The following is an 11,312-nucleotide window of genomic DNA, read 5'->3' as shown; positions in this document are numbered from 1 at the left end:
AACATTGCCCTGCCAGGATGAGTCACCGAGCAGCACGAAGGCCACGCGTTTTAGTGTGTTTTTCTACAAGGCTGCACAGGCTCTGTCTGGCTCAGGCCTCCCCAGGGTTCACTCTCAGCCACAGCGATCTGATAAGGATGTGCCCTCTGTTCCGAAGAGCTGGAGCACGGCATTCTGGGAGCCACCGCCGTGTCGGAGACATAAAAATCCTGATCGAATCCGACCCCCCCGTTCCGGACGGACGAGGCGATCGACGGGCTCCGTTAGGACAGCTTTTTTTTTTCGACGGCAGAACAGGAGGAGCCGCCGTTTACGCGTTTGAAAAGCACACACTCTTTTTGAAGCTTCTTTCCTCGTAGAACGTGAGTCAGCGTGCAGTCACTGTCACATGTCACTGTCACGGACCCCCCACCCCCCCACCTTGGGTATCACTCTGTCTCAAAGCTGCACCAGCCCCCGGGTCTCGTTTGAGCACTTAGATCTGCTGCTACTACACAATACTAATACTTTAACACATAATAATAATAATAATAATAATAATAATAATACCAATAAATTAAATCCCGGGCAGTGGTACTTTCGACTTGGTCAGACATTCCTACGAACACAATTGGCAGTGTTCATGGGTGGGAAGCCGTGGGGATGAGCCTGATCCTGCATTACGCTCCCCTGGTGAGTCGGGCGCTGTCCGTGGGAAAAGAAGCGGCTGACGACTCCACATGTCTCGAGGAAAGCCTGTGCAGGTAAAATAGCCTGCACTCCAGACGAAAAAGGATGCAGTCATCCCCAGACGACTGAGGCTAGCCATCACGGGATGTGGTGGTCACACGGAATTGGGGAAAAAATGAGGAAAATAAAATGGCCCAAAAATAATAATAATAATAATAACCATGATGTATGAGTAACTATGTAAAACTTGACCTTACAATGGATTTCCACCAATCCATCATTCATGTTTTCATCCAGAAGATCAATGCAAACTGCACTGTGATTAATTATCAAAAACGCAATCCTCGTTCGGCATTATGTCGTAAATCGATACAGTGGCAGCCTGCCTAAACAGCCCATTGACCTGCGTGACCCTTCATTATGAATGAGCTGCTGCTAGTGCTGTACCTGACACCCAGCTCCTCACAATCACTGAGAATGGGTGATAGATGTGGCGCAGTCTGTAGAGTGGTGCAATGTGTACTTCTTCCCAGCATATAAATTTTCTCAGACATTTGCGGTTCCGTCACTCACAGCTGACAGATAACCAATCGCTGCTCGACTACAAGCTGGATGTTGAGCCATGTCCAGTCAGATCCATGTAATCAAAAAGCAAATTTAGGAAAAGACCAGCTAGCTTTTTGAACCTTACCGAGGTCTGTTTAATAGCATTAATGCTAGCTACCTTGTGAACAGCTGGCTATAGAAACATAACCTTAAAAGCTAAAAAGTGTTAAACTTACTAAAGGACATCATGCATATCTGCACAAACAAGGCAGATATATGTTTCTTTTACAAAAGTGTATTCAAAGGTTAACACAGACTTAGTAAGGGGGGGCACACTATCATCAGGAGTTATATTAGCCAATGATAATGTGCTATTTTAGGTGGAAAAATAGGGGTGGTACCTGGGGTGGCCAATCAAATGGTAGAGGTGCCCAATGCTACCCCGGGTGACACGGCCCTGGGTTCAGCCATCCTCTGACCTCTTCTCTTCTCTTCCTGTTTCCCTCTCAGCTTTCTTCCTGTCTAAATACAGCAAAACATATATACTTTGTCCAAATGGGTCAAATGTACAATGCTTTTAAAATGGAAATTCTTCCAGTTCAAATGAAACTGTCGTATAACTTTTGGGTTGCATACCCACTTGCGCAGTTATGATATACAGTCTTATTTATCAGCTTTCATTGATCATTTATGCCATCATCAATCTGCCATCTTAATATTGATTAAGGGAGAATTCAGAGCAAGTGTTCACTCTTCAACATTCATCCATTGTATTTTTGTAACCGATCCAAAATGTTATCACTGAAACAGCAGAACCACCTAAATCCTGAGCATATAAAACCTCAGTTGTCTGAGAGATTATAAGGTGATAACAGGGTACTGTATTGGTTTGCTTATTGCCTGTGCTAGCTGAGGTCATTCATTAAACACCCCCACGTAGTTTGCCACGTAGCGTGGCTCACCCATGTAGTGCCAAATTAATACTTTCTTCCACGGTTGCCTAATTAGTTTCGGTATCCAGTGTTTTATATTACAATTAGACTCTTATATGCATAATAAAAACAAGTATATGAACATCTATAAATGCAAGACACGAGACTGCTCTGCTTACAAGCGAAGGCTCTAAATTGAGATGATATATAAATGTCGGTGAAAAATAAAGTTCCATCAGGGATAACTGGCCGTGACTGTGAAATCACTGCCCCATCAAACAGCGTGAATCTGTGATCTACCGTTCTCATCCAGCTAAATTAAACTCCATATTCATGTTCATAAGTCGTATTCCGGAATTGAATTATCCCGGCACTTCCTGCGGTGCTTGGATAACGGCGTCTGTGCGTCCAGCCCACGGATCTCGAGCTCAAATCGATGTGCTCCTGCACTTGAGTGCGTGATTCACGTCGCTGACCGGCCAAAGAGTCACCTTGTTTCCTCACCTTGTTTCCAACGCCTAATTTGGCGGTCGCTTGAAAGGAAATCACAAAAACCAAGCAGAGACCACGGCCTTCCGCGAGTTTGAGAGCCCTGGTCCCATAAAGTGGACCGTGTAGATTTCGGCTTGGTCCAGTAGAAACATCCGAGAGTAGTCTTGTGCAGTTATTCTTCATCTCCCTCGTTTGTTTGTCCACCAGTGTCGGCCAGGGACAACGCACCTCTGTCTGACCCAAAGAAAATCAATCAATTTAATCAGTATTTCACTTTGATGTAGTGCTCTTCACGTCAAGCGTTCCCAGGGCAGTGAACCGCAAAAAAAAAAAAGCGGCAACAGCAACAAAAATACAGAGGGAAGGCACCGATCAGTCAGCCAATCAGGTGCAGATTTAAACTTCACAGGCAGAGAGAGGGGCATGCTGGGGTTCAGAATTATTCATCTCTGCTGGACGAGAGTTCCACAGCGGGGGGTTTAGTGATGAATCAATCTCAGCCCAGCTGAGAGGTGCTGATGTCTGGGCACTGCCAGCAGTTCCTCCCCTACCTTACGCAGGGATCCATGTAGAGTGCTGAGCACAGTAAAGGAGACCAATACTGAGAGGAAGCAGCCCTGGCATTAGAGCTGCACGGTTAGATATGGCCCTTACAGTACAAAAAAAATATCATGTGCAATTTGTGCAATGTGAACTGGACATTTGTAACATGCACTTGGCTTTGAAAATGTCCACGTGATAAGAAAATAGATCACATTGACTCATTTGCGTCTTCACATTTTCACATCTGTGACATTTTTAAATGTGAACTACAGGTTTTACATGTGAGAACACGTGAGAACAAAACATGTGCTTTGAAATAGCATAGGTTACTCATCTTCTAGGATTATTTTAATAGTTCATATGTGTACTCTTGTGTAACCATAATGTGAAGACCCAACTCACATGTTGTGATCCTTGCGAGTTTGCTATACTGCTTACTGTACTACAGGAGCACAAATACACACCATCTCTCCCCTTGCCATTGAATTGAGAAGTCTTAATTAGTACAAAGAAACATCGCATAGGCTGTGCTTTTTCATTGGGCACTTTCAATGACGTCCACCTGATTGGATATTACAAATCCCGTACCGTTGGTATTTTGTTTGTTCGCTGTTGTCTGAAGAGAAGAAGAAAGCTGTTTTTCCCCGTGAAATTAACCTCTTTCCATTATGTTGCTTTTGTTGTTGCTGTCTAAATTTAATATTAATATTTCATATCAGCCAGGGTGCCTCTGCTGCACACACCGAGGTAGAACACATAAATGGTGTGGTAGATCGCGCGCGGCAGGTTAATCAGATCTACTGGTACGTGGAGACATTTCGGTTATTCATGCGGAGTGCTGCTATGTATTCAGTTTAATGTCATCTTAATGTGCTGTGTACTGGAAATGAGCTGTGTACACACTCTAAATCATTTAAATCCCCCCTGGTAACGAGAAAGCACGAGATACCCAGCATGCACTGCCAAACCATTCTAAATTGCCACACACCTGAGAACAGCAGGGAGATTGTTCTTTCTGTTTATGTATCACGCTCAGAAATGGGGACACAAGGTTATTCTATGACACTGACAATATGCTGTAAATACACACATACTCTGTGTGAATATGGGAACGTTTGAATGTATTATAAATGACGAGAGCGCTTCTGAAATGGTATTAATATTCCCTGCGTTTCAGTGGAAACAAGGGTTAAAAACGTGGGCGTTCTCAGAAGCGAGAGGGAGACGTCTGTGATGGAGGAAGGTGACGGACAGCTGAGATTGGCTCTCGGAGTTTGGACAGAATCCATGTTGGCAGGCTGGAGGCAAATGACTGATGACTGCATCCGTCATTTTTTTTTTCTTTTTGAGTCTGCAGGAAGCGAGGTGGATCCATCTGTTGTTGAGACCACATACACTTCTGCATCATTCTAGCTTTTATCAATCTATTATTTTTTAGATTTTAACACATCATCCTAGTGGACTGTGTTTAGTCATCTCATGATGTCAAAGTATTTACTGTGAAGGGTGGGAACTCATCTCAGTCCCCACTAATGGGTGGTTATTACATGGGCCGGTCAACAGTGGAAGACTCCCTCTCTGCAGGAAAGAACTGTTTTATCATGGGGGTGAGGTTGGTCCCCATGCACAGTCAAATGTCCAGTGTTAATTCAACTTTTAACAGATAACATTTGGTCCCACTCTGGAATGTGGGATCAAACGTTATCTGTTAAGAGTTGAAACAACACTGGTAGAGTTGAATTAACACTGGACATTTAACTGTGTACCACTGCATAAGGACTGACACCAACCTTACCTTCTTTGGGTTTGAGTGCCCCCGAACCATCCCAGGAAAACAGTTGCGCCTCCATTGCAGAACCCACAGAACCCATGACAGTTGGAGTGCTGTTGTGCTTCCTCTTTTGGTCACTGCATACTCAGTTGAGAATAGGTGCGAACAGTCCCACTGACTTGCTGCCCAGAGTTGACACTGACGCTAACAGGACTGTGGGCTGTATGATGACGGCTAGTGCTTTAGCCACACGTATCCTCCGTGGTCCAGGGCCGGAATGCACAGGTACGCGCGACCTGTCTCGCGTCACGGCGACACGAGTCTCAGGGGGCTTCGCCGCGCATTAAAGGGAACCTCCGCCTCCACCTTGTCACTTGTCAGCGGTTGTCGTCCCCGACCTTGAGCTGGGCCTGACCTTGAGTGGGGGGGGGGGGGGGGGCGATGGAGTCTGACAGCCTGGCAGTCCGGCTCACACGCAGAGATGCTTTACATTCTGCCATCCTCTGCAGAAAGAGAGAGAGAAAAGGAGGAGGAGGAGGATGTGGAGGTGTAACTGGTTCAGCCTGGACCGGGGCTGCATTACGGTGTTTATCTGGTGCACTTATCTTACTGTCCATAATTTAATGAAATTTCTATACAACACAAGCACAACTCAATTGACCTTTTCTGTGTGCGGCCACACAGCCAGCCAATTTCATTACAAAGAGTAAAAATGCAAGAATGTTGACAATTTGTACATAACATATGCTTTTGAACCTGTACTACTGTATAGTCTGCAGTGTATTGATTGTCTATTGAAAAGGCATTAGGATCATATAAATGATGCATTAATGCAGTGTATCTTTATTTCAGTGACGTTGCCACACTCACAGACAACTGTGTTTTGTGTATTAGGTAATTACCCTAAATTACCTGGTGGAGGTGCAGGTTGTTTATTAATTCTCAATGCGTGAGAAACATACTAAATAATGAACATTATTTTCCATCCATCCATTATCTAACCAGTTACCAGATTGTCATTAGAGGGCACACACACCTTTCACTCACACACTCATATCTATGGGCAATTTAGAGCCTCCAGTTCAACCTAATCTGCATGTCTCTGGACCACACAAACACAGGGAGAACATGCAAACCCAAAAATTTTCGAACCCTGAACCTTTTTGTTGGAGGGCGACAGTGCTACCCACTGCTGCCCAACATTATCATTATTGATTATTGTAGTTGTTGTTTCATAGAAAATTAGCTATTGCATATTGTGAATATGTGGCCTTTTTTGAAAATAATAGTGATATTATTACAGCGTGTGTTTTTAAAATCATGCAACACCTGAAGGTGGCAGTTTAGCTGAGTTGGCTTTATTGGCAGGACATGAACAGACTAACCAACAACATTTTCTATGATCTCTTCTACCATTTATTAGTTTAACCAGTGTGTTTTGTCTTCCTCATTTTTGCCTGAAATCACAGTATGAAGAGTCCTCCACTTATTATCTGCCTGGCCCAGTACTGCAGGTAAATGAACCACACTCATAATTACTCTCTTTGCTCTAAACCCCGACCAGAATCACAATGCGCTCAAAGTCTTTTGTTATGTTTCCAAAAAGGACTGAATAATATTCATAAGATCTCTGAACGCAACAAAAAGCTCAAGTTTATATGTGGTTTCTTCAGCAACACACTGCCTGTTCTCACGTTTAGCCTACTTATTAAACTTCATGTTTTCTTTCCACAAAAAGTTTTTGCATACTACTCCTACAACTTTTAAGCTAGACATGCCATTCCAACTTTATAATATTCACCTATAACTTAACGCGTGAACTTCGTCAGTCATGCGGGCGGTGTAACCACCTGCTATTTTTGCATGACTCACGTGGAAGCAAAGCTCCACAGGAAATTTTTATTTTGTTTGCTGCTACATCATTGGCCGTATTTATGTACCCCTTGCGCAAGAAATTTAATCGGAGCCAGCCAGACTGCCCCAGAAGTGAAATCCCCACACCGAGCATCCTCAAAATTCGTTCAGTTTGAGGACGTGCGTATTCCGCCCACTGATCGAGACAACATCTTGCAAACCCAGCGCACCCCGCGAGGGAATACAATGAACAAGCCGAAGGAATTTTCGGGGATAATACCGAGCAAAATGTTCCCTAACGCACGGCACCTTCGCATCAGTGACGGTTTTTTCGCAACAGTCAAATGAACTGTGATTCTATCCGGAACAGGTGGCAGGGATAGAGTTTATTTTTCTTACACTTCCCAGAAGCGGCTGCTTTGAAGGCGGTTCCTGTTATCTGGCACGGCACGAGCGCCTGGAGTTTATCCTAACGGCTAGATACACGGCTTACACGTGTCTTACGACGTCGGTCTCAAGACCTGTGCGCGTATCCATATTAACATCCTGGGGTTAGTGCTGGACTGGTAGTGAGCGAACATAGCCGCGTGCATAGACAGTTTGGAGGAAATAAGCTAAAAAATCAGGGCCTAACCTTTCTGTAGACTTATACGAAATTTTAGAGATTATTATACTGTATGTTGTCATACATTCATTATAATCAGAATGATATTTTAATTGAGAAAATATATGATTATTGTGAGGGAGTTTGAAACTAATTGATGGAATTGTACTAATTTCCTAATTGATCTGTTATGTACACTTAATTTTCTGGCAGAATTTAATTTGAAATATTTTTCCTCTCAAAAGTAAAGCCCCTGCGCATAGTTTGACAACTTGCAGTAACTACTAGACCCTCTTGAAGCTGGATAAAGTGTTCTGACTTGTATAATCTGTGCGAGAAAGGCCTTAGACTCAAGCGTGGGGCTCAGGGGCTGGAGGGTGTGGTATTTAGTCACACAGAGAGAGTAGGGCAGGAGTCTGTGTTGGGATCATGAATCTCATGACTATGACTGTCACAGTCCCTGGTCCCTTTAAACCAGTACACGCAGATTACCTTGAGTACAGCGTGTCCTTCATTAACAGGGACCCATAACCAGGCTTACGGCCACATATTTATTTAAACTCTTAACCGTAAGCTGAAATGCTCCAGGTGTCACAATAATTGTGTGTAATATTTGGGAATATTTATTGATTAAAGTTAATATTCAGTTATCTAACATTGCTTTGTAAATGAAGTTTAGGCAGTGGTATTCTTTTTATAGCTCTAAGTGAGGTCAAGCCTATTTTCTCATGCTATGTACAGTGATATGTTCACTCATAGGTTAGTGATATACACCAGTGATGGTTCACTCATAGGTTAGATCAGAGTGAGTTATTTCACACAGGAATGCTGGAGCAGTCTGCAGATGCCATTAATGAGCTTATAACAAAAATTATAACAAATTAGCAAACAATAAAGTCATGTCACACAAGTGATTTTTCCGATTAAATATTTATGAGCAGAACCTGTCCTTGCCCACCCACCTATCCCATTAGAATGTGATTGGCTCAAGGCAGGCTTGTGTATTGCATGTGTAATGATATGTATGCAGTGCTGGTATATGCTGTGGGTGCAATGAGCAATGAGCTGCAGCGGCACCACAGCTGTTGCTGAGACCTGTTGGCTTTATTAAAACTGTGCCACTTTCAGCCTTACCGATCAGAGGTCTGAAAAGCCCCAAATATCTTTCCGTGACTACTCACTCACTCTCCCTCTCTGTGCTCTATGTAATTACACAACTGGTTCAAGACCTGATCGAGACTTCTGAAACATTCCGTAAATAAGCCAGTATTTGAGCTTCCTTCCCGTTGCTAAGAAACACTAAGCAAAGGCTGATTCTTGCATTTGCAGATATGCACACATACACACCAGACCTGGGTCAAATATGTATTTGTTATGGATTCAAATACTTTTCTATGCTTTACTGATCTTTTCTGGTGTATTGGAGCCAATGAAATACTCTCAAAAAGTGCAAACCCTGCCTTCTGGTCATATTTCCAGGCTCAGTTACACCAGGCAAGATCAAAAGAGCACAGAAAAGTACTGCAATCCAAAACAAATACATATGTGGCCCAGGTCTGATACACACACCCACGCACACACAAACACACACACACACACATACACACACACTGATGGGTTCGGTGGTTTGTTCTGTGTGCATAGTTAAGCGTGTGTGTGTTGATCAGTGATTTAGTATAGCAGGTCCCCGGGGCCGAGGTGGTAAATTCTGCGGCCGTTGATCACGGGCCAGGGTGGAACAGGTCCCTGCCCTCACTGAATGGACACCAAGGCGCCAGAAAATTTTGGGCGAGACTAGTAACGTGTGCTGTTGATGAACAAAACCTGTCATTGTTGAGCAAACCAAACATCAAACTGAACTTACCGAATTGCTTGTCAAGGGATAGAAAATTTGGATGTCAACGTTAAGGACAAATGTTGATTGAAACTAGACCCCTCTTCTGCAGTGCTTTTAGAAATCTTTTATGAACAGGACTGTGGTTCAGTGGCTCAATCTGATTACCTTATAGCATCGTGTTTATGTTACTACGTGGGGCTAGCTGTGTTCTGCTGTCCTCAACCTCAGTAAACAATATGTGAGCAAACATCGGTGTCTATTTCAGAGGAGAAACTAGGTCCTCCTATTGAGTAAATCTCTTGCTGTGATTGCATTACAGTGTGAAAGAGGAACCAATTCAGAGCGAGTTTAAACCAATCCCTTTCATACCCCTAAAACTTTTTCATTCGAGGAGCTATTTGGCGAAGGTTAGAACATGATGTAATTTAGGGTAAAAGAACTGCCGCTGAACACTTCCTGCATTCAAACCTCGCACTCTCTGAAGCCCAGTTCTTCTTTTCAGTGGAATTTACCTCCACAAAGGCTCCTGGCACTGAAGCTCGAGGGCTGGATTTAAGCCCCACTGTTGGCTTACTGGCAGGAACTGCCAGTGAGCTTCTTCATCTCATTCAGAGAGCAGATACAGCACTTCAAATATTAACATTAGGGCGAGCAGTCTTTTAATCTGTGGTCTCCAAAAACAAAGCACTGCGCATAAAATATGTATTTTATTGTTAGATCAAATATCTGAACATAATAAATAAATACATTTTGTTCAGTGATTGCTTTGTCTTTTCATGCAGGATTATGATGTCAAGCATCACCCAGGCAGCTATATCTATAGAATATCTCATTATATATGAGCATATGCATATGTTACAATGGCTAATATCTCAACTGGCTATACCTCTTTATTCCATTTTTCACTCCTTCCAAAGATATCGGAAACACAGGATGGTTACACACGCGCACACACACACAGAGAAGAAAGAAGCTAGGATTGCAGAAACGTTAGTCATGCCTGCAGTTATCATAATATACAGTAAGAGCCCCTCACTGGGAGATTTATTTACCTGCTTCTTCACGACTTGAGTGTGAAATCCATGTGGATTCGAAGGGATTTGAAGACCAGCGTCCCGAGTTTATAGCGGACCCTGACAAATTCTGAGGCGGTTCACCGGATTCAAATCCCGAGGTCTCCCCCAGTCCAGTTGTTCCCAAAACCGGTGGGGGCTCAACAGTTTATTTCACCCCTTCGGAGTGGGAAACTCATCGCAATTCGCCATCTTCATGACGGTGCCGCCCACCACGCCCAACCCCCCCGGCCCCCCCCCCACCCCACCTATCCCGCTTTCATGTATTCATACCCATTTCTGCGGTATGTAGAATGGATGGAAAGGCTCAATCTGTTTCCCGTTTAAATGCATTTCACTGTGTTTCCTCTCTGGAAAAGTAAAAGAAGTTATTGCTCTTTTTTTATTTCACCTCAGAGTCCCAGTTGTCCATGTAAGGTTGTTTCACGGATCCAGCAGCTGTGGCGCAAGGCGAAATCAGTAGATCAATGCCGTGAAAGACTCAGCGATGTGAGCGCGCCCAGTGCGAATGCAGCCATCCGTGCGGAGCGATGCAGCGTATCTGTGATCGAGGCTGTGGCCCTCGGGGGTCTGCAGACGTGCTAGTCTGAGAAAAGTGCGCGGGTCAGTAGAGTGAGACGGAAGCATAAAATAATTTTTTTTCCCTAAATGTCAGTCCACGAACAAAATGAGCCCATTGTTCTTTGAACGATGTTAAGTCTTTATGAGCGTACACCTGTGTGTGCTTCCAATGGAGTCTGCAAATTAAAAGCCAACTTCATTTAAAATCAATTATCCCCCACCCCCACCATTTTACACAAGAAAAAAAATTGGACACATGAAAGTGAATTAAGTGGTTAACTGTGTTTTCAAACTACACAAGTGTGTTTTCAAATCAGTTCCCAGAGCAATTTTATAAAATCCCAGATTATGTAGACCAGCTCAGAAGCCTGAGGTAATTCATTCTTATATCAGTAAAAAATTTTCTTTGCGTTCATAGTCAGACAACAAA

General features: G+C 43.6%; 1 long non-coding RNA gene across 1 annotated transcript; it reads right to left on the bottom strand.

Annotated features, from left to right (window-relative positions):
* Window positions 1–868: 868 nt before the first annotated feature.
* On the bottom strand, window positions 869–10,454 carry LOC135245137 (uncharacterized). Its single transcript, XR_010327161.1, has 3 exons — window positions 10,301–10,454; window positions 2,652–5,456; window positions 869–1,737 (listed from the first exon to the last, which is right to left on the bottom strand). It is a non-coding gene; the product is annotated as an uncharacterized LOC135245137 (long non-coding RNA).
* Between the last annotated feature and the right edge of the window lie 858 nt (window positions 10,455–11,312).

This window comes from Anguilla rostrata, chromosome 2 (assembly GCF_018555375.3).
Source record: "Anguilla rostrata isolate EN2019 chromosome 2, ASM1855537v3, whole genome shotgun sequence".
Classification (NCBI taxonomy): domain Eukaryota; kingdom Metazoa; phylum Chordata; class Actinopteri; order Anguilliformes; family Anguillidae; genus Anguilla; species Anguilla rostrata.
Note: the sequence above shows the minus strand (reverse complement) of the source record. Positions and strands in the feature narration are given on the sequence as shown.